Below are 18,241 nucleotides of genomic sequence, written 5' to 3'. Positions count from 1 at the left end.
GTGACTAAATGTTGCCTAATCTTTCTCATCGAGAAATGACACAATTACAGCAACACAAAAAGGAACTCCACCGGACAAAGTTCAGTGCTCACAAGGAGCCTCATTCAACACACATGGTTCCATTCCCATTCATGCAAAGCACGAAAGTGTAAAACTTGGGAACATACTTGAGAGCAAAGATCACATTCAATCTCATTCAAGGCACGGATGTGAATGCAACGGGATGAAATTACTGAAATGATGCCTGCCCTCGAACTGTGATGATGGACTACCCGACTCGCCAATAATATTGGGTTCTGGTGTATTGAAATACAGGAGCTGCTGGATTTGTGTGTTTTCTTACCCCCTCACCATAGTTTGTCAAATGTTTAAACAACTGAACTTATATTCAAGGTTTGTTTCTCTTCATATGTTTTACTGGTTTACATTTGTCTCAGCAACCTGTTGAATGATTCTTCTGCTTTCAAAACAAAATGACAACAAGATGAATGCACACACTTGAAAATACAATACATGCAATGTTATGCATCATAGTGATGCAACCTCCTTTCAGTTTCATACTGCATGTCAATTGAAATCCTTACTGAAATGCACACCTTCTCAAGATTGCGCTTGACTGGCGTGTCAGGCACTCAATTACAGCTGTTTTATCAAGACAAATGTGTTCGTTTTGTAAAATATAGTTCCGGTCTGGTGTGGCACCCCAGCTAACGCACAACGTTGCCACAACGTGGCATATTAGCAGGGACTGTCTGCGGCGCGCTGGTGTGTCCCGGGCTTTAGAGTAGAGAGACAGTTCAACTGTAAGTATGAACGGCAGAAACGGATATTGCCATCCCTTTAAGTAGAGCGTCAGGGACAGCCTCCCTGGCTTACGGCCATACTAGCCTGAATACGCCCGATCTCGTCCGATCTCGGAAGCTAAGCAGGCTCGGGCCTGGTCAGTACTTGGATGGGAGACCGCCTGGGAATACCAGGTGCTGTAAGCTTTTGCATCTTTTACACACCAGAGCGCGACAAATCACGAGTTTTAACTTTGGATACACGCAATTTCATCATTATTTCAGATTTGACTTCCCCAAATACACAGGCATACAATAGATCTTGTTCTCCAACGTAAACGGTCCCTAGTAACTAGGGTACATTCGTAAATAAATTGAGCATCATGGCTAGAAGTGACTAAATGTTGCCTAATCTTTCTCATCGAGAAATGACACAATTACAGCAACACAAAAAGGAACTCCACCGGACAAAGATCAGTGCTCACAAGGAGCCTCATTCAACACACACGGTTCCATTCCCATTCATGCAAAGCACGAAAGTGTAAAACTTGGGAACATACTTGAGAGCAAAGATCACATTCAATCTCATTCAAGGCACGGATGTGAATGCAACGGGATGAAATTACTGAAAAGATGCCTGCCCTCGAACTGTGATGATGGACTACCCGACTCGCCAATAATATTGGGTTCTGGTGTATTGAAATACAGGAGCTGCTGGATTTGTGTGTTTTCTTACCCCCTCACCATAGTTTGTCAAATGTTTAAACAACTGAACTTATATTCAAGGTTTGTTTCTCTTCATATGTTTTACTGGTTTACATTTGTCTCAGCAACCTGTTGAATGATTCTTCTGCTTTCAAAACAAAATGACAACAGGATGAATGCACACACTTGAAAATACAATACATGCAATGTTATGCATCATAGTGATGCAACCTCCTTTCAGTTTCATACTGCATGTCAATTGAAATCCTTACTGAAATGCACACCTTCTCAAGATTGCGCTTGACTGGCATGTCAGGCACTCAATTACAGCTGTATTATCAAGACAATGTGTTCGTTTTGTAAAATATAGTTCCGGTCTGGTGTGGCACCCCAGCTAACGCACAACGTTGCCACAATGTTGCCACAACGTGGCGTGTTAGCAGGGACTGTCTGCGGCGCGCTGGTGTGTCCCGGGCTTTAGAGTAGAGAGACAGTTCAACTGTAAGTATGAACGGCAGAAACGGATATTGCCTTCCCTTTAAGTAGAGCGTCAGGGACAGCATTCCTGGCTTACGGCCATACTAGTCTGAATACGCCCGATCTCGTCCGATCTCGGAAGCTAAGCAGGCTCGGGCCTGGTCAGTACTTGCATGGGAGACCGCCTGGGAATACCAGGTCCCGTAAGCTTTTGCATCTTTTACACACCAGAGGGCGACAAATCACGAGTTTTAACTTTGGATACACGCAATTTCATCATTATTTCAGATTTGACTTCCCCAAATACACAGGCATACAATAGATCTTGTTCTCCAACGTAAACGGTCCCTAGTAACTAGGGTACATTCGTAAATAAATTGAGCATCATGGCTAGAAGTGACTAAATGTTGCCTAATCTTTCTCATCGAGAAATGACACAATTACAGCAACACAAAAAGGAACTCCACCGGACAAAGTTCAGTGCTCACAAGGAGCCTCATTCAACACACACGGTTCCATTCCCATTCATGCAAAGCACGAAAGTGTAAAACTTGGGAACATACTTGAGAGCAAAGATCACATTCAATCTCATTCAAGGCACGGATGTGAATGCAACGGGATGAAATTACTGAAATGATGCCTGCCCTCGAACTGTGATGATGGACTACCCGACTCGCCAATAATATTGGGTTCTGGTGTATTGAAATACAGGAGCTGCTGGATTTGTGTGTTTTCTTACCCCCTCACCATAGTTTGTCAAATGTTTAAACAACTGAACTTATATTCAAGGTTTGTTTCTCTTCATATGTTTTACTGGTTTACATTTGTCTCAGCAACCTGTTGAATGATTCTTCTGCTTTCAAAACAAAATGACAACAGGATGAATGCACACACTTGAAAATACAATACATGCAATGTTATGCATCATAGTGATGCAACCTCCTTTCAGTTTCATACTGCATGTCAATTGAAATCCTTACTGAAATGCACACCTTCTCAAGATTGCGCTTGACTGGCGTGTCAGGCACTCAATTACAGCTGTATTATCAAGACAATGTGTTCGTTTTGTAATATATAGTTCCGGTCTGGTGTGGCACCCCAGCTAACGCACAACGTTGCCACAATGTTGCCACAACGTGGCGTGTTAGCAGGGACTGTCTGCGGCGCGCTGGTGTGTCCCGGGCTTTAGAGTAGAGAGACAGTTCAACTGTAAGTATGAACGGCGGAAATGAATATTGCCTTCCCTTTAAGTAGAGCGTCAGGGACAGCCTCCATGGCTTACGGCCATACTAGCCTGAATACGCCCGATCTCGTCCGATCTCGGAAGCTAAGCAGGCTCGGGCCTGGTCAGTACTTGGATGGGAGACCGCCTGGGAATACCAGGTGCTGTAAGCTTCTGCATCTTTTACACACCAGAGGGCGACAAATCACGAGTTTTAACTTTGGATACACGCAATTTCATCATTATTTCAGATTTGACTTCCCCAAATACACAGGCATACAATAGATCTTGTTCTCCAACGTAAACGGTCCCTAGTAACTAGGGTACATTCGTAAATAAATTGAGCATCATGGCTAGAAGTGACTAAATGTTGCCTAATCTTTCTCATCGAGAAATGACACAATTACAGCAACACAAAAAGGAACTCCACCGGACAAAGTTCAGTGCTCACAAGGAGCCTCATTCAACACACACGGTTCCATTCCCATTCATGCAAAGCACGAAAGTGTAAAACTTGGGAACATACTTGAGAGCAAAGATCACATTCAATCTCATTCAAGGCACGGATGAGAATGCAACGGGATGAAATTACTGAAATGATGCCTGCCCTCGAACTGTGATGATGGACTACCCGACTCGCCAATAATATTGGGTTCTGGTGTATTGAAATACAGGAGCTGCTGGATTTGTGTGTTTTCTTACCCCCTCACCATAGTTTGTCAAATGTTTAAACAACTGAACTTATATTCAAGGTTTGTTTCTCTTCATATGTTTTACTGGTTTACATTTGTCTCAGCAACCTGTTGAATGATTCTTCTGCTTTCAAAACAAAATGACAACAGGATGAATGCACACACTTGAAAATACAATACATGCAATGTTATGCATCATAGTGATGCAACCTCCTTTCAGTTTCATACTGCATGTCAATTGAAATCCTTACTGAAATGCACACCTTCTCAAGATTGCGCTTGACTGGCGTGTCAGGCACTCAATTACAGCTGTTTTATCAATACAATGTGTTCGTTTTGTAATATATAGTTCCGGTCTGGTGTGGCACCCCAGCTAACGCACAACGTTGCCACAATGTTGCCACAACGTTTCGTGTTAGCAGGGACTGTCTGCGGCGCGCTGGTGTGTCCCGGACTTTAGAGTAGAGAGACAGTTAATTTGCAAGTATGAGCGGCAGAAACGGATATTGCCTTCCCTTTAAGTAGAGCGTCAGGGACAGCCTCCCTGGCTTACGGCCATACTAGCCTGAATACGCCCGATCTCGTCCGATCTCGGAAGCCAAGCAGGCTCGGGCCTGGTCAGTACTTGGATGGGAGATCGCCTGGGAATACCAGGTGCTGTAAGCTTTTGCATCTTTTACACACCAGAGGGCGACAAATCACGAGTTTTAACTTTGGATACACGCAATTTCATCATTATTTCAGATTTGACTTCCCCAAATACACAGGCATACAATAGATCTTGTTCTCCAACGTAAACGGTCCCTAGTAACTAGGGTACATTCGTAAATAAATTGAGCATCATGGCTAGAAGTGACTAAATGTTGCCTAATCTTTCTCATCGAGAAATGACACAATTACAGCAACACAAAAAGGAACTCCACCGGACAAAGATCAGTGCTCACAAGGAGCCTCATTCAACACACACGGTTCCATTCCCATTCATGCAAAGCACGAAAGTGTAAAACTTGGGAACATACTTGAGAGCAAAGATCACATTCAATCTCATTCAAGGCACGGATGTGAATGCAACGGGATGAAATTACTGAAAAGATGCCTGCCCTCGAACTGTGATGATGGACTACCCGACTCGCCAATAATATTGGGTTCTGGTGTATTGAAATACAGGAGCTGCTGGATTTGTGTGTTTTCTTACCCCCTCACCATAGTTTGTCAAATGTTTAAACAACTGAACTTATATTCAAGGTTTGTTTCTCTTCATATGTTTTACTGGTTTACATTTGTCTCAGCAACCTGTTGAATGATTCTTCTGCTTTCAAAACAAAATGACAACAGGATGAATGCACACACTTGAAAATACAATACATGCAATGTTATGCATCATAGTGATGCAACCTCCTTTCAGTTTCATACTGCATGTCAATTGAAATCCTTACTGAAATGCACACCTTCTCAAGATTGCGCTTGACTGGCATGTCAGGCACTCAATTACAGCTGTATTATCAAGACAATGTGTTCGTTTTGTAAAATATAGTTCCGGTCTGGTGTGGCACCCCAGCTAACGCACAACGTTGCCACAATGTTGCCACAACGTGGCGTGTTAGCAGGGACTGTCTGCGGCGCGCTGGTGTGTCCCGGGCTTTAGAGTAGAGAGACAGTTCAACTGTAAGTATGAACGGCAGAAACGGATATTGCCTTCCCTTTAAGTAGAGCGTCAGGGACAGCATTCCTGGCTTACGGCCATACTAGTCTGAATACGCCCGATCTCGTCCGATCTCGGAAGCTAAGCAGGCTCGGGCCTGGTCAGTACTTGCATGGGAGACCGCCTGGGAATACCAGGTGCTGTAAGCTTTTGCATCTTTTACACACCAGAGGGCGACAAATCACGAGTTTTAACTTTGGATACACGCAATTTCATCATTATTTCAGATTTGACTTCCCCAAATACACAGGCATACAATAGATCTTGTTCTCCAACGTAAACGGTCCCTAGTAACTAGGGTACATTCGTAAATAAATTGAGCATCATGGCTAGAAGTGACTAAATGTTGCCTAATCTTTCTCATCGAGAAATGACACAATTACAGCAACACAAAAAGGAACTCCACCGGACAAAGTTCAGTGCTCACAAGGAGCCTCATTCAACACACACGGTTCCATTCCCATTCATGCAAAGCACGAAAGTGTAAAACTTGGGAACATACTTGAGAGCAAAGATCACATTCAATCTCATTCAAGGCACGGATGTGAATGCAACGGGATGAAATTACTGAAATGATGCCTGCCCTCGAACTGTGATGATGGACTACCCGACTCGCCAATAATATTGGGTTCTGGTGTATTGAAATACAGGAGCTGCTGGATTTGTGTGTTTTCTTACCCCCTCACCATAGTTTGTCAAATGTTTAAACAACTGAACTTATATTCAAGGTTTGTTTCTCTTCATATGTTTTACTGGTTTACATTTGTCTCAGCAACCTGTTGAATGATTCTTCTGCTTTCAAAACAAAATGACAACAGGATGAATGCACACACTTGAAAATACAATACATGCAATGTTATGCATCATAGTGATGCAACCTCCTTTCAGTTTCATACTGCATGTCAATTGAAATCCTTACTGAAATGCACACCTTCTCAAGATTGCGCTTGACTGGCGTGTCAGGCACTCAATTACAGCTGTATTATCAAGACAATGTGTTCGTTTTGTAATATATAGTTCCGGTCTGGTGTGGCACCCCAGCTAACGCACAACGTTGCCACAATGTTGCCACAACGTGGCGTGTTAGCAGGGACTGTCTGCGGCGCGCTGGTGTGTCCCGGGCTTTAGAGTAGAGAGACAGTTCAACTGTAAGTATGAACGGCGGAAATGAATATTGCCTTCCCTTTAAGTAGAGCGTCAGGGACAGCCTCCATGGCTTACGGCCATACTAGCCTGAATACGCCCGATCTCGTCCGATCTCGGAAACTAAGCAGGCTCGGGCCTGGTCAGTACTTGGATGGGAGACCGCCTGGGAATACCAGGTGCTGTAAGCTTTTGCATCTTTTACACACCAGAGGGCGACAAATCACGAGTTTTAACTTTGGATACACGCAATTTCATCATTATTTCAGATTTGACTTCCCCAAATACACAGGCATACAATAGATCTTGTTCTCCAACGTAAACGGTCCCTAGTAACTAGGGTACATTCGTAAATAAATTGAGCATCATGGCTAGAAGTGACTAAATGTTGCCTAATCTTTCTCATCGAGAAATGACACAATTACAGCAACACAAAAAGGAACTCCACCGGACAAAGTTCAGTGCTCACAAGGAGCCTCATTCAACACACACGGTTCCATTCCCATTCATGCAAAGCACGAAAGTGTAAAACTTGGGAACATACTTGAGAGCAAAGATCACATTCAATCTCATTCAAGGCACGGATGAGAATGCAACGGGATGAAATTACTGAAATGATGCCTGCCCTCGAACTGTGATGATGGACTACCCGACTCGCCAATAATATTGGGTTCTGGTGTATTGAAATACAGGAGCTGCTGGATTTGTGTGTTTTCTTACCCCCTCACCATAGTTTGTCAAATGTTTAAACAACTGAACTTATATTCAAGGTTTGTTTCTCTTCATATGTTTTACTGGTTTACATTTGTCTCAGCAACCTGTTGAATGATTCTTCTGCTTTCAAAACAAAATGACAACAGGATGAATGCACACACTTGAAAATACAATACATGCAATGTTATGCATCATAGTGATGCAACCTCCTTTCAGTTTCATACTGCATGTCAATTGAAATCCTTACTGAAATGCACACCTTCTCAAGATTGCGCTTGACTGGCGTGTCAGGCACTCAATTACAGCTGTTTTATCAATACAATGTGTTCGTTTTGTAATATATAGTTCCGGTCTGGTGTGGCACCCCAGCTAACGCACAACGTTGCCACAATGTTGCCACAACGTTTCGTGTTAGCAGGGACTGTCTGCGGCGCGCTGGTGTGTCCCGGACTTTAGAGTAGAGAGACAGTTAATTTGCAAGTATGAGCGGCAGAAACGGATATTGCCTTCCCTTTAAGTAGAGCGTCAGGGACAGCCTCCCTGGCTTACGGCCATACTAGCCTGAATACGCCCGATCTCGTCCGATCTCGGAAGCCAAGCAGGCTCGGGCCTGGTCAGTACTTGGATGGGAGATCGCCTGGGAATACCAGGTGCTGTAAGCTTTTGCATCTTTTACACACCAGAGGGCGACAAATCACGAGTTTTAACTTTGGATACACGCAATTTCATCATTATTTCAGATTTGACTTCCCCAAATACACAGGCATACAATAGATCTTGTTCTCCAACGTAAACGGTCCCTAGTAACTAGGGTACATTCGTAAATAAATTGAGCATCATGGCTAGAAGTGACTAAATGTTGCCTAATCTTTCTCATCGAGAAATGACACAATTACAGCAACACAAAAAGGAACTCCACCGGACAAAGTTCAGTGCTCTCAAGGAGCCTCATTCAACACACACGGTTCCATTCCCATTCATGCAAAGCACGAAAGTGTAAAACTTGGGAACATACTTGAGAGCAAAGATCACATTCAATCTCATTCAAGGCACGGATGTGAATGCAACGGGATGAAATTACTGAAATGATGCCTGCCCTCGAACTGTGATGATGGACTACCCGACTCGCCAATAATATTGGGTTCTGGTGTATTGAAATACAGGAGCTGCTGGATTTGTGTGTTTTCTTACCCCCTCACCATAGTTTGTCAAATGTTTAAACAACTGAACTTATATTCAAGGTTTGTTTCTCTTCATATGTTTTACTGGTTTACATTTGTCTCAGCAACCTGTTGAATGATTCTTCTGCTTTCAAAACAAAATGACAACAGGATGAATGCACACACTTGAAAATACAATACATGCAATGTTATGCATCATAGTGATGCAACCTCCTTTCAGTTTCATACTGCATGTCAATTGAAATCCTTACTGAAATGCACACCTTCTCAAGATTGCGCTTGACTGGCGTGTCAGGCACTCAATTACAGCTGTTTTATCAAGAGAATGTGTTCGTTTTGTAATATATAGTTCCGGTCTGGTGTGGCACCCCAGCTAACGCACAACGTTGCCACAATGTTGCCACAACGTGGCGTGTTAGCAGGGACTGTCTGCGGCGCGCTGGTGTGTCCCGGGCTTTAGAGTAGAGAGACAGTTCAACTGTAAGTATGAACGGCAGAAACGGATATTGCCTTCCCTTTAAGTAGAGCGTCAGGGACAGCCTCCCTGGCTTACGGCCATACTAGCCTGAATACGCCCGATCTCGTCCGATCTCGGAAGCTAAGCAGGCTCGGGCCTGGTCAGTACTTGGATGGGAGACCGCCTGGGAATACCAGGTGCTGTAAGCTTTTGCATCTTTTACACACCAGAGGGCGACAAATCACGAGTTTTAACTTTGGATACACGCAATTTCATCATTATTTCAGATTTGACTTCCCCAAATACACAGGCATACAATAGATCTTGTTCTCCAACGTAAACGGTCCCTAGTAACTAGGGTACATTCGTAAATAAATTGAGCATCATGGCTAGAAGTGACTAAATGTTGCCTAATCTTTCTCATCGAGAAATGACACAATTACAGCAACACAAAAAGGAACTCCACCGGACATAGTTCAGTGCTCACAAGGAGCTTCATTCAACACACACGGTTCCATTCCCATTCATGCAAAGCACGAAAGTGTAAAACTTGGGAACATACTTGAGAGCAAAGATCACATTCAATCTCATTCAAGGCACGGATGTGAATGCAACGGGATGAAATTACTGAAATGATGCCTGCCCTCGAACTGTGATGATGGACTACCCGACTCGCCAATAATATTGGGTTCTGGTGTATTGAAATACAGGAGCTGCTGGATTTGTGTGTTTTCTTACCCCCTCACCATAGTTTGTCAAATGTTTAAACAACTGAACTTATATTCAAGGTTTGTTTCTCTTCATATGTTTTACTGGTTTACATTTGTCTCAGCAACCTGTTGAATGATTCTTCTGCTTTCAAAACAAAATGACAACAGGATGAATGCACACACTTGAAAATACAATACATGCAATGTTATGCATCATAGTGATGCAACCTCCTTTCAGTTTCATACTGCATGTCAATTGAAATCCTTACTGAAATGCACACCTTCTCAAGATTGCGCTTGACTGGCGTGTCAGGCACTCAATTACAGCTGTTTTATCAAGACAATGTGTTCGTTTTGTAATATATAGTTCCGGTCTGGTGTGGCACCCCAGCTAACGCACAACGTTGCCACAACGTTTCGTGTTAGCAGGGACTGTCTGCGGCGCGCTGGTGTGTCCCGGACTTTAGAGTAGAGAGACAGTTCAATTGCAAGTATGAGCGGCAGAAACGGATATTGCCTTCCCTTTAAGTAGAGGGTCAGGGACAGCCTCCCTGGCTTAAGGCCATACTAGCCTGAATACGCCCGATCTCGTCCGATCTCGGAAGCTAAGCAGGCTCGGGCCTGGTCAGTACTTGCATGGGAGACCGCCTGGGAATACCAGGTGCTGTAAGCTTTTGCATCTTTTACACACCAGAGGGCGACAAATCACGAGTTTTAACTTTGGATACACGCAATTTCATCATTATTTCAGATTTGACTTCCCCAAATACACAGGCATAGAATAGATCTTGTTCTCCAACGTAAACGGTCCCTAGTAACTAGTGTACATTCGTAAATAAATTGAGCATCATGGCTAGAAGTGACTAAATGTTGCCTAATCTTTCTCATCGAGAAATGACACAATTACAGCAACACAAAAAGGAACTCCACCGGACAAAGTTCAGTGCTCACAAGGAGCCTCATTCAACACACACGGTTCCATTCCCATTCATGCAAAGCACGAAAGTGTAAAACTTGGGAACATACTTGAGAGCAAAGATCACATTCAATCTCATTCAAGGCACGGATGTGAATGCAACGGGATGAAATTACTGAAATGATGCCTGCCCTCGAACTGTGATGATGGACTACCCGACTCGCCAATAATATTGGGTTCTGGTGTATTGAAATACAGGAGCTGCTGGATTTGTGTGTTTTCTTACCCCCTCACCATAGTTTGTCAAATGTTTAAACAACTGAACTTATATTCAAGGTTTGTTTCTCTTCATATGTTTTACTGGTTTACATTTGTCTCAGCAACCTGTTGAATGATTCTTCTGCTTTCAAAACAAAATGACAACAGGATGAATGCACACACTTGAAAATACAATACATGCAATGTTATGCATCATAGTGATGCAACCTCCTTTCAGTTTCATACTGCATGTCAATTGAAATCCTTACTGAAATGCACACCTTCTCAAGATTGCGCTTGACTGGCGTGTCAGGCACTCAATTACAGCTGTTTTATCAAGACAATGTGTTCGTTTTGTAATATATAGTTCCGGTCTGGTGTGGCACCCCAGCTAACGCACAACGTTGCCACAACGTTTCGTGTTAGCAGGGACTGTCTGCGGCGCGCTGGTGTGTCCCGGACTTTAGAGTAGAGAGACAGTTCAATTGCAAGTATGAGCGGCAGAAACGGATATTGCCTTCCCTTTAAGTAGAGGGTCAGGGACAGCCTCCCTGGCTTACGGCCATACTAGCCTGAATACGCCCGATCTCGTCCGATCTCGGAAGCTAAGCAGGCTCGGGCCTGGTCAGTACTTGCATGGGAGACCGCCTGGGAATACCAGGTGCTGTAAGCTTTTGCATCTTTTACACACCAGAGGGCGACAAATCACGAGTTTTAACTTTGGATACACGCAATTTCATCATTATTTCAGATTTGACTTCCCCAAATACACAGGCATAGAATAGATCTTGTTCTCCAACGTAAACGGTCCCTAGTAACTAGTGTACATTCGTAAATAAATTGAGCATCATGGCTAGAAGTGACTAAATGTTGCCTAATCTTTCTCATCGAGAAATGACACAATTACAGCAACACAAAAAGGAACTCCACCGGACAAAGTTCAGTGCTCACAAGGAGCCTCATTCAACACACACGGTTCCATTCCCATTCATGCAAAGCACGAAAGTGTAAAACTTGGGAAAATACTTGAGAGCAAAGATCACATTCAATCTCATTCAAGGCACGGATGTGAATGCAACGGGATGAAATTACTGAAATGATGCCTGCCCTCGAACTGTGATGATGGACTACCCGACTCGCCAATAATATTGGGTTCTGGTGTATTGAAATACAGGAGCTGCTGGATTTGTGTGTTTTCTTACCCCCTCACCATAGTTTGTCAAATGTTTAAACAACTGAACTTATATTCAAGGTTTGTTTCTCTTCATTTGTTTTACTGGTTTACATTTGTCTCAGCAACCTGTTGAATGATTCTTCTGCTTTCAAAACAAAATGACAACAGGATGAATGCACACACTTGAAAATACAATACATGCAATGTTATGCATCATAGTGATGCAACCTCCTTTCAGTTTCATACTGCATGTCAATTGAAATCCTTACTGAAATGCACACCTTCTCAAGATTGCGCTTGACTGGCGTGTCAGGCACTCAATTACAGCTGTTTTATCAAGAGAATGTGTTCGTTTTGTAAAATATATTTCCGGTCTGGTGTGGCACCCCAGCTAACGCACAACGTTGCCACAATGTTGCCACAACGTGGCGTGTTAGCAGGGACTGTCTGCGGCGCGCTGGTGTGTCCCGGGCTTTAGAGTAGAGAGACAGTTCAACTGTAAGTATGAACGGCAGAAACGGATATTGCCTTCCCTTTAAGTAGAGCGTCAGGGACAGCCTCCCTGGCTTACGGCCATACTAGCCTGAATACGCCCGATCTCGTCCGATCTCGTCCGATCTCGGAAGCTAAGCAGGCTCGGGCCTGGTCAGTACTTGGATGGGAGACCGCCTGGGAATACCAGGAGCTGCAAGCTTTTGCATCTTTTACACACCAGAGGGCGACAAATCACGAGTTTTAACTTTGGATACACGCAATTTCATCATTATTTCAGATTTGACTTCCCCAAATACACAGGCATACAATAGATCTTGTTCTCCAACGTAAACGGTCCCTAGTAACTAGGGTACATTCATAAATAAATTGAGCATCATGGCTAGAAGTGACTAAATGTTGCCTAATCTTTCTCATCGAGAAATGACACAATTACAGCAACACAAAAAGGAACTCCACCGGACAAAGTTCAGTGCTCACAAGGAGCCTCATTCAACACACACGGTTCCATTCCCATTCATGCAAAGCACGAAAGTGTAAAACTTGGGAACATACTTGAGAGCAAAGATCACATTCAATCTCATTCAAGGCACGGATGTGAATGCAACGGGATGAAATTACTGAAATGATGCCTGCCCTCGAACTGTGATGATGGACTACCCGACTCGCCAATAATATTGGGTTCTGGTGTATTGAAATACAGGAGCTGCTGGATTTGTGTGTTTTCTTACCCCCTCACCATAGTTTGTCAAATGTTTAAACAACTGAACTTATATTCAAGGTTTGTTTCTCTTCATATGTTTTACTGGTTTACATTTGTCTCAGCAACCTGTTGAATGATTCTTCTGCTTTCAAAACAAAATGACAACAGGATGAATGCACACACTTGAAAATACAATACATGCAATGTTATGCATCATAGTGATGCAACCTCCTTTCAGTTTCATACTGCATGTCAATTGAAATCCTTACTGAAATGCACACCTTCTCAAGATTGCGCTTGACTGGCGTGTCAGGCACTCAATTACAGCTGTTTTATCAAGACAATGTGTTCGTTTTGTAATATATAGTTCCGGTCTGGTGTGGCACCCCAGCTAACGCACAACGTTGCCACAACGTTTCGTGTTAGCAGGGACTGTCTGCGGCGCGCTGGTGTGTCCCGGACTTTAGAGTAGAGAGACAGTTCAACTGCAAGTATGAGCGGCAGAAACGGATATTGCCTTCCCTTTAAGTAGAGCGTCAGGGACAGCCTCTCTGGCTTACGGCCATACTAGCCTGAATACGCCCGATCTCGTCCGATCTCGGAAGCTAAGCAGGCTCGGGCCTGGTCAGTACTTGGATGGGAGACCGCCTGGGAATACCAGGTGCTGTAAGCTTTTACATCTTTTACACACCAGAGGGCGACAAATCACGAGTTTTAACTTTGGATACACGCAATTTCATCATTATTTCAGATTTGACTTCCCCAAATACACAGGCATACAATAGATCTTGTTCTCCAACGTAAACGGTCCGTAGTAACTAGGGTACATTCGTAAATAAATTGAGCATCATGGCTAGAAGTGACTAAATGTTGCCTAATCTTTCTCATCGAGAAATGACACAATTACAGCAACACAAAAAGGAACTCCACCGGACAAAGTTCAGTGCTCACAAGGAGCCTCATTCAACACACACGGTTCCATTCCCATTCATGCAAAGCACGAAAGTGTAAAACTTGGGAACATACTTGAGAGCAAAGATCACATTCAATCTCATTCAAGGCACGGATGTGAATGCAACGGGATGAAATTACTGAAATGATGCCTGCCCTCGAACTGTGATGATGGACTACCCGACTCGCCAATAATATTGGGTTCTGGTGTATTGAAATACAGGAGCTGCTGGATTTGTGTGTTTTCTTACCCCCTCACCATAGTTTGTCAAATGTTTAAACAACTGAACTTATATTCAAGGTTTGTTTCTCTTCATATGTTTTACTGGTTTACATTTGTCTCAGCAACCTGTTGAATGATTCTTCTGCTTTCAAAACAAAATGACAACAGGATGAATGCACACACTTGAAAATACAATACATGCAATGTTATGCATCATAGTGATGCAACCTCCTTTCAGTTTCATACTGCATGTCAATTGAAATCCTTACTGAAATGCACACCTTCTCAAGATTGCGCTTGACTGGCGTGTCAGGCACTCAATTACAGCTGTATTATCAAGACAATGTGTTCGTTTTGTAAAATATAGTTCCGGTCTGGTGTGGCACCCCAGCTAACGCACAACGTTGCCACAACGTTTCGTGTTAGCAGGGACTGTCTGCGGCGCGCTGGTGTGTCCCGGACTTTAGAGTAGAGAGACAGTTCAACTGCAAGTATGAGCGGCAGAAACGGATATTGCCTTCCCTTTAAGTAGAGCGTCAGGGACAGCCTCCCTGGCTTACGGCCATACTAGCCTGAAAACGCCCGATCTCGTCCGATCTCGGAAGCTAAGCAGGCTCGGGCCTGGTCAGTACTTGGATGGGAGACTGCCTGGGAATACCAGGTGCTGTAAGCTTTTGCATCTTTTACACACCAGAGGGCGACAAATCACGAGTTTTAACTTTGGATACACGCAATTTCATCATTATTTCAGATTTGACTTCCCCAAATACACAGGCATACAATAGATCTTGTTCTCCAACGTAAACGGTCCCTAGTAACTAGGGTACATTCGTAAATAAATTGAGCATCATGGCTAGAAGTGACTAAATGTTGCCTAATCTTTCTCATCGAGAAATGACACAATTACAGCAACACAAAAAGGAACTCCACCGGACAAAGTTCAGTGCTCACAAGGAGCCTCATTCAACACACACGGTTCCATTCCCATTCATGCAAAGCACGAAAGTGTAAAACTTGGGAACATACTTGAGAGCAAAGATCACATTCAATCTCATTCAAGGCACGGATGTGAATGCAACGGGATGAAATTACTGAAATGATGCCTGCCCTCGAACTGTGAAGATGGACTACCCGACTCGCCAATAATATTGGGTTCTGGTGTATTGAAATACAGGAGCTGCTGGATTTGTGTGTTTTCTTACCCCCTCACCATAGTTTGTCAAATGTTTAAACAACTGAACTTATATTCAAGGTTTGTTTCTCTTCATATGTTTTACTGGTTTACATTTGTCTCAGCAACCTGTTGAATGATTCTTCTGCTTTCAAAACAAAATGACAACAGGATGAATGCACACACTTGAAAATACAATACATGCAATGTTATGCATCATAGTGATGCAACCTCCTTTCAGTTTCATACTGCATGTCAATTGAAATCCTTACTGAAATGCACACCTTCTCAAGATTGCGCTTGACTGGCGTGTCAGGCACTCAATTACAGCTGTTTTATCAAGACAATGTGTTCGTTTTGTAATATATAGTTCCGGTCTGGTGTGGCACCCCAGCTAACGCACAACGTTGCCACAACGTTTCGTGTTAGCAGGGACTGTCTGCGGCGCGCTGGTGTGTCCCGGACTTTAGAGTAGAGAGACAGTTCAACTGCAAGTATGAGCGGCAGAAACGGATATTGCCTTCCCTTTAAGTAGAGCGTCAGGGACAGCCTCTCTGGCTTACGGCCATACTAGCCTGAATACGCCCGATCTCGTCCGATCTCGGAAGCTAAGCAGGCTCGGGCCTGGTCAGTACTTGGATGGGAGACCGCCTGGGAATACCAGGTGCTGTAAGCTTTTACATCTTTTACACACCAGAGGGCGACAAATCACGAGTTTTAACTTTGGATACACGCAATTTCATCATTATTTCAGATTTGACTTCCCCAAATACACAGGCATACAATAGATCTTGTTCTCCAACGTAAACGGTCCGTAGTAACTAGGGTACATTCGTAAATAAATTGAGCATCATGGCTAGAAGTGACTAAATGTTGCCTAATCTTTCTCATCGAGAAATGACACAATTACAGCAACACAAAAAGGAACTCCACCGGACAAAGTTCAGTGCTCACAAGGAGCCTCATTCAACACACACGGTTCCATTCCCATTCATGCAAAGCACGAAAGTGTAAAACTTGGGAACATACTTGAGAGCAAAGATCACATTCAATCTCATTCAAGGCACGGATGTGAATGCAACGGGATGAAATTACTGAAATGATGCCTGCCCTCGAACTGTGATGATGGACTACCCGACTCGCCAATAATATTGGGTTCTGGTGTATTGAAATACAGGAGCTGCTGGATTTGTGTGTTTTCTTACCCCCTCACCATAGTTTGTCAAATGTTTAAACAACTGAACTTATATTCAAGGTTTGTTTCTCTTCATATGTTTTACTGGTTTACATTTGTCTCAGCAACCTGTTGAATGATTCTTCTGCTTTCAAAACAAAATGACAACAGGATGAATGCACACACTTGAAAATACAATACATGCAATGTTATGCATCATAGTGATGCAACCTCCTTTCAGTTTCATACTGCATGTCAATTGAAATCCTTACTGAAATGCACACCTTCTCAAGATTGCGCTTGACTGGCGTGTCAGGCACTCAATTACAGCTGTATTATCAAGACAATGTGTTCGTTTTGTAAAATATAGTTCCGGTCTGGTGTGGCACCCCAGCTAACGCACAACGTTGCCACAACGTTTCGTGTTAGCAGGGACTGTCTGCGGCGCGCTGGTGTGTCCCGGACTTTAGAGTAGAGAGACAGTTCAACTGCAAGTATGAGCGGCAGAAACGGATATTGCCTTCCCTTTAAGTAGAGCGTCAGGGACAGCCTCCCTGGCTTACGGCCATACTAGCCTGAAAACGCCCGATCTCGTCCGATCTCGGAAGCTAAGCAGGCTCGGGCCTGGTCAGTACTTGGATGGGAGACTGCCTGGGAATACCAGGTGCTGTAAGCTTTTGCATCTTTTACACACCAGAGGGCGACAAATCACGAGTTTTAACTTTGGATACACGCAATTTCATCATTATTTCAGATTTGACTTCCCCAAATACACAGGCATACAATAGATCTTGTTCTCCAACGTAAACGGTCCCTAGTAACTAGGGTACATTCGTAAATAAATTGAGCATCATGGCTAGAAGTGACTAAATGTTGCCTAATCTTTCTCATCGAGAAATGACACAATTACAGCAACACAAAAAGGAACTCCACCGGACAAAGTTCAGTGCTCACAAGGAGCCTCATTCAACACACACGGTTCCATTCCCATTCATGCAAAGCACGAAAGTGTAAAACTTGGGAACATACTTGAGAGCAAAGATCACATTCAATCTCATTCAAGGCACGGATGTGAATGCAACGGGATGAAATTACTGAAATGATGCCTGCCCTCGAACTGTGAAGATGGACTACCCGACTCGCCAATAATATTGGGTTCTGGTGTATTGAAATACAGGAGCTGCTGGATTTGTGTGTTTTCTTACCCCCTCACCATAGTTTGTCAAATGTTTAAACAACTGAACTTATATTCAAGGTTTGTTTCTCTTCATATGTTTTACTGGTTTACATTTGTCTCAGCAACCTGTTGAATGATTCTTCTGCTTTCAAAACAAAATGACAACAGGATGAATGCACACACTTGAAAATACAATACATGCAATGTTATGCATCAT

The 18,241-nt window shown here is 43.4% G+C and overlaps 14 non-coding genes and 1 pseudogene across 14 annotated transcripts; all 15 read left to right on the top strand.

Annotated features, from left to right (window-relative positions):
• The first annotated feature begins 870 nt into the window (after nt 1-870).
• On the top strand, nt 871-989 carry LOC136722838 (5S ribosomal RNA). Its single transcript, XR_010806504.1, has one exon. It is a non-coding gene; the product is annotated as a 5S ribosomal RNA (ribosomal RNA).
• A 1,066-nt stretch (nt 990-2,055) lies between these two features.
• On the top strand, nt 2,056-2,174 carry LOC136722791 (5S ribosomal RNA). The gene has a single exon (XR_010806471.1). It is a non-coding gene; the product is annotated as a 5S ribosomal RNA (ribosomal RNA).
• Nucleotides 2,175-3,240: 1,066 nt separating this feature from the next.
• On the top strand, nt 3,241-3,359 carry LOC136722837 (5S ribosomal RNA). The gene has a single exon (XR_010806503.1). It is a non-coding gene; the product is annotated as a 5S ribosomal RNA (ribosomal RNA).
• Nucleotides 3,360-4,425: 1,066 nt separating this feature from the next.
• Nucleotides 4,426-4,544, top strand: LOC136722765 (5S ribosomal RNA). Its single transcript, XR_010806448.1, has one exon. It is a non-coding gene; the product is annotated as a 5S ribosomal RNA (ribosomal RNA).
• Nucleotides 4,545-5,610: 1,066 nt separating this feature from the next.
• LOC136722757 (5S ribosomal RNA) lies at nt 5,611-5,729 on the top strand. Its single transcript, XR_010806440.1, has one exon. It is a non-coding gene; the product is annotated as a 5S ribosomal RNA (ribosomal RNA).
• A 1,066-nt stretch (nt 5,730-6,795) lies between these two features.
• LOC136722754 (5S ribosomal RNA) lies at nt 6,796-6,914 on the top strand. Its single transcript, XR_010806438.1, has one exon. It is a non-coding gene; the product is annotated as a 5S ribosomal RNA (ribosomal RNA).
• A 1,066-nt stretch (nt 6,915-7,980) lies between these two features.
• LOC136722764 (5S ribosomal RNA) lies at nt 7,981-8,099 on the top strand. Its single transcript, XR_010806447.1, has one exon. It is a non-coding gene; the product is annotated as a 5S ribosomal RNA (ribosomal RNA).
• Nucleotides 8,100-9,165: 1,066 nt separating this feature from the next.
• On the top strand, nt 9,166-9,284 carry LOC136722836 (5S ribosomal RNA). Its single transcript, XR_010806502.1, has one exon. It is a non-coding gene; the product is annotated as a 5S ribosomal RNA (ribosomal RNA).
• Nucleotides 9,285-10,339: 1,055 nt separating this feature from the next.
• On the top strand, nt 10,340-10,458 carry LOC136722784 (5S ribosomal RNA). The gene has a single exon (XR_010806465.1). It is a non-coding gene; the product is annotated as a 5S ribosomal RNA (ribosomal RNA).
• A 1,055-nt stretch (nt 10,459-11,513) lies between these two features.
• Nucleotides 11,514-11,632, top strand: LOC136722734 (5S ribosomal RNA). The gene has a single exon (XR_010806419.1). It is a non-coding gene; the product is annotated as a 5S ribosomal RNA (ribosomal RNA).
• A 1,066-nt stretch (nt 11,633-12,698) lies between these two features.
• On the top strand, nt 12,699-12,827 carry LOC136722816 (uncharacterized; annotated as a pseudogene).
• A 1,055-nt stretch (nt 12,828-13,882) lies between these two features.
• On the top strand, nt 13,883-14,001 carry LOC136722835 (5S ribosomal RNA). Its single transcript, XR_010806501.1, has one exon. It is a non-coding gene; the product is annotated as a 5S ribosomal RNA (ribosomal RNA).
• A 1,055-nt stretch (nt 14,002-15,056) lies between these two features.
• Nucleotides 15,057-15,175, top strand: LOC136722721 (5S ribosomal RNA). Its single transcript, XR_010806408.1, has one exon. It is a non-coding gene; the product is annotated as a 5S ribosomal RNA (ribosomal RNA).
• Nucleotides 15,176-16,230: 1,055 nt separating this feature from the next.
• LOC136722834 (5S ribosomal RNA) lies at nt 16,231-16,349 on the top strand. The gene has a single exon (XR_010806500.1). It is a non-coding gene; the product is annotated as a 5S ribosomal RNA (ribosomal RNA).
• A 1,055-nt stretch (nt 16,350-17,404) lies between these two features.
• Nucleotides 17,405-17,523, top strand: LOC136722720 (5S ribosomal RNA). The gene has a single exon (XR_010806407.1). It is a non-coding gene; the product is annotated as a 5S ribosomal RNA (ribosomal RNA).
• Nucleotides 17,524-18,241: the final 718 nt, after the last annotated feature.

The sequence above is a fragment of the Amia ocellicauda genome, unplaced genomic scaffold (assembly GCF_036373705.1).
Source record: "Amia ocellicauda isolate fAmiCal2 unplaced genomic scaffold, fAmiCal2.hap1 HAP1_SCAFFOLD_146, whole genome shotgun sequence".
Lineage (NCBI taxonomy): Eukaryota > Metazoa > Chordata > Actinopteri > Amiiformes > Amiidae > Amia > Amia ocellicauda.
This window is presented reverse-complemented; position numbering and strand designations above follow the sequence as displayed.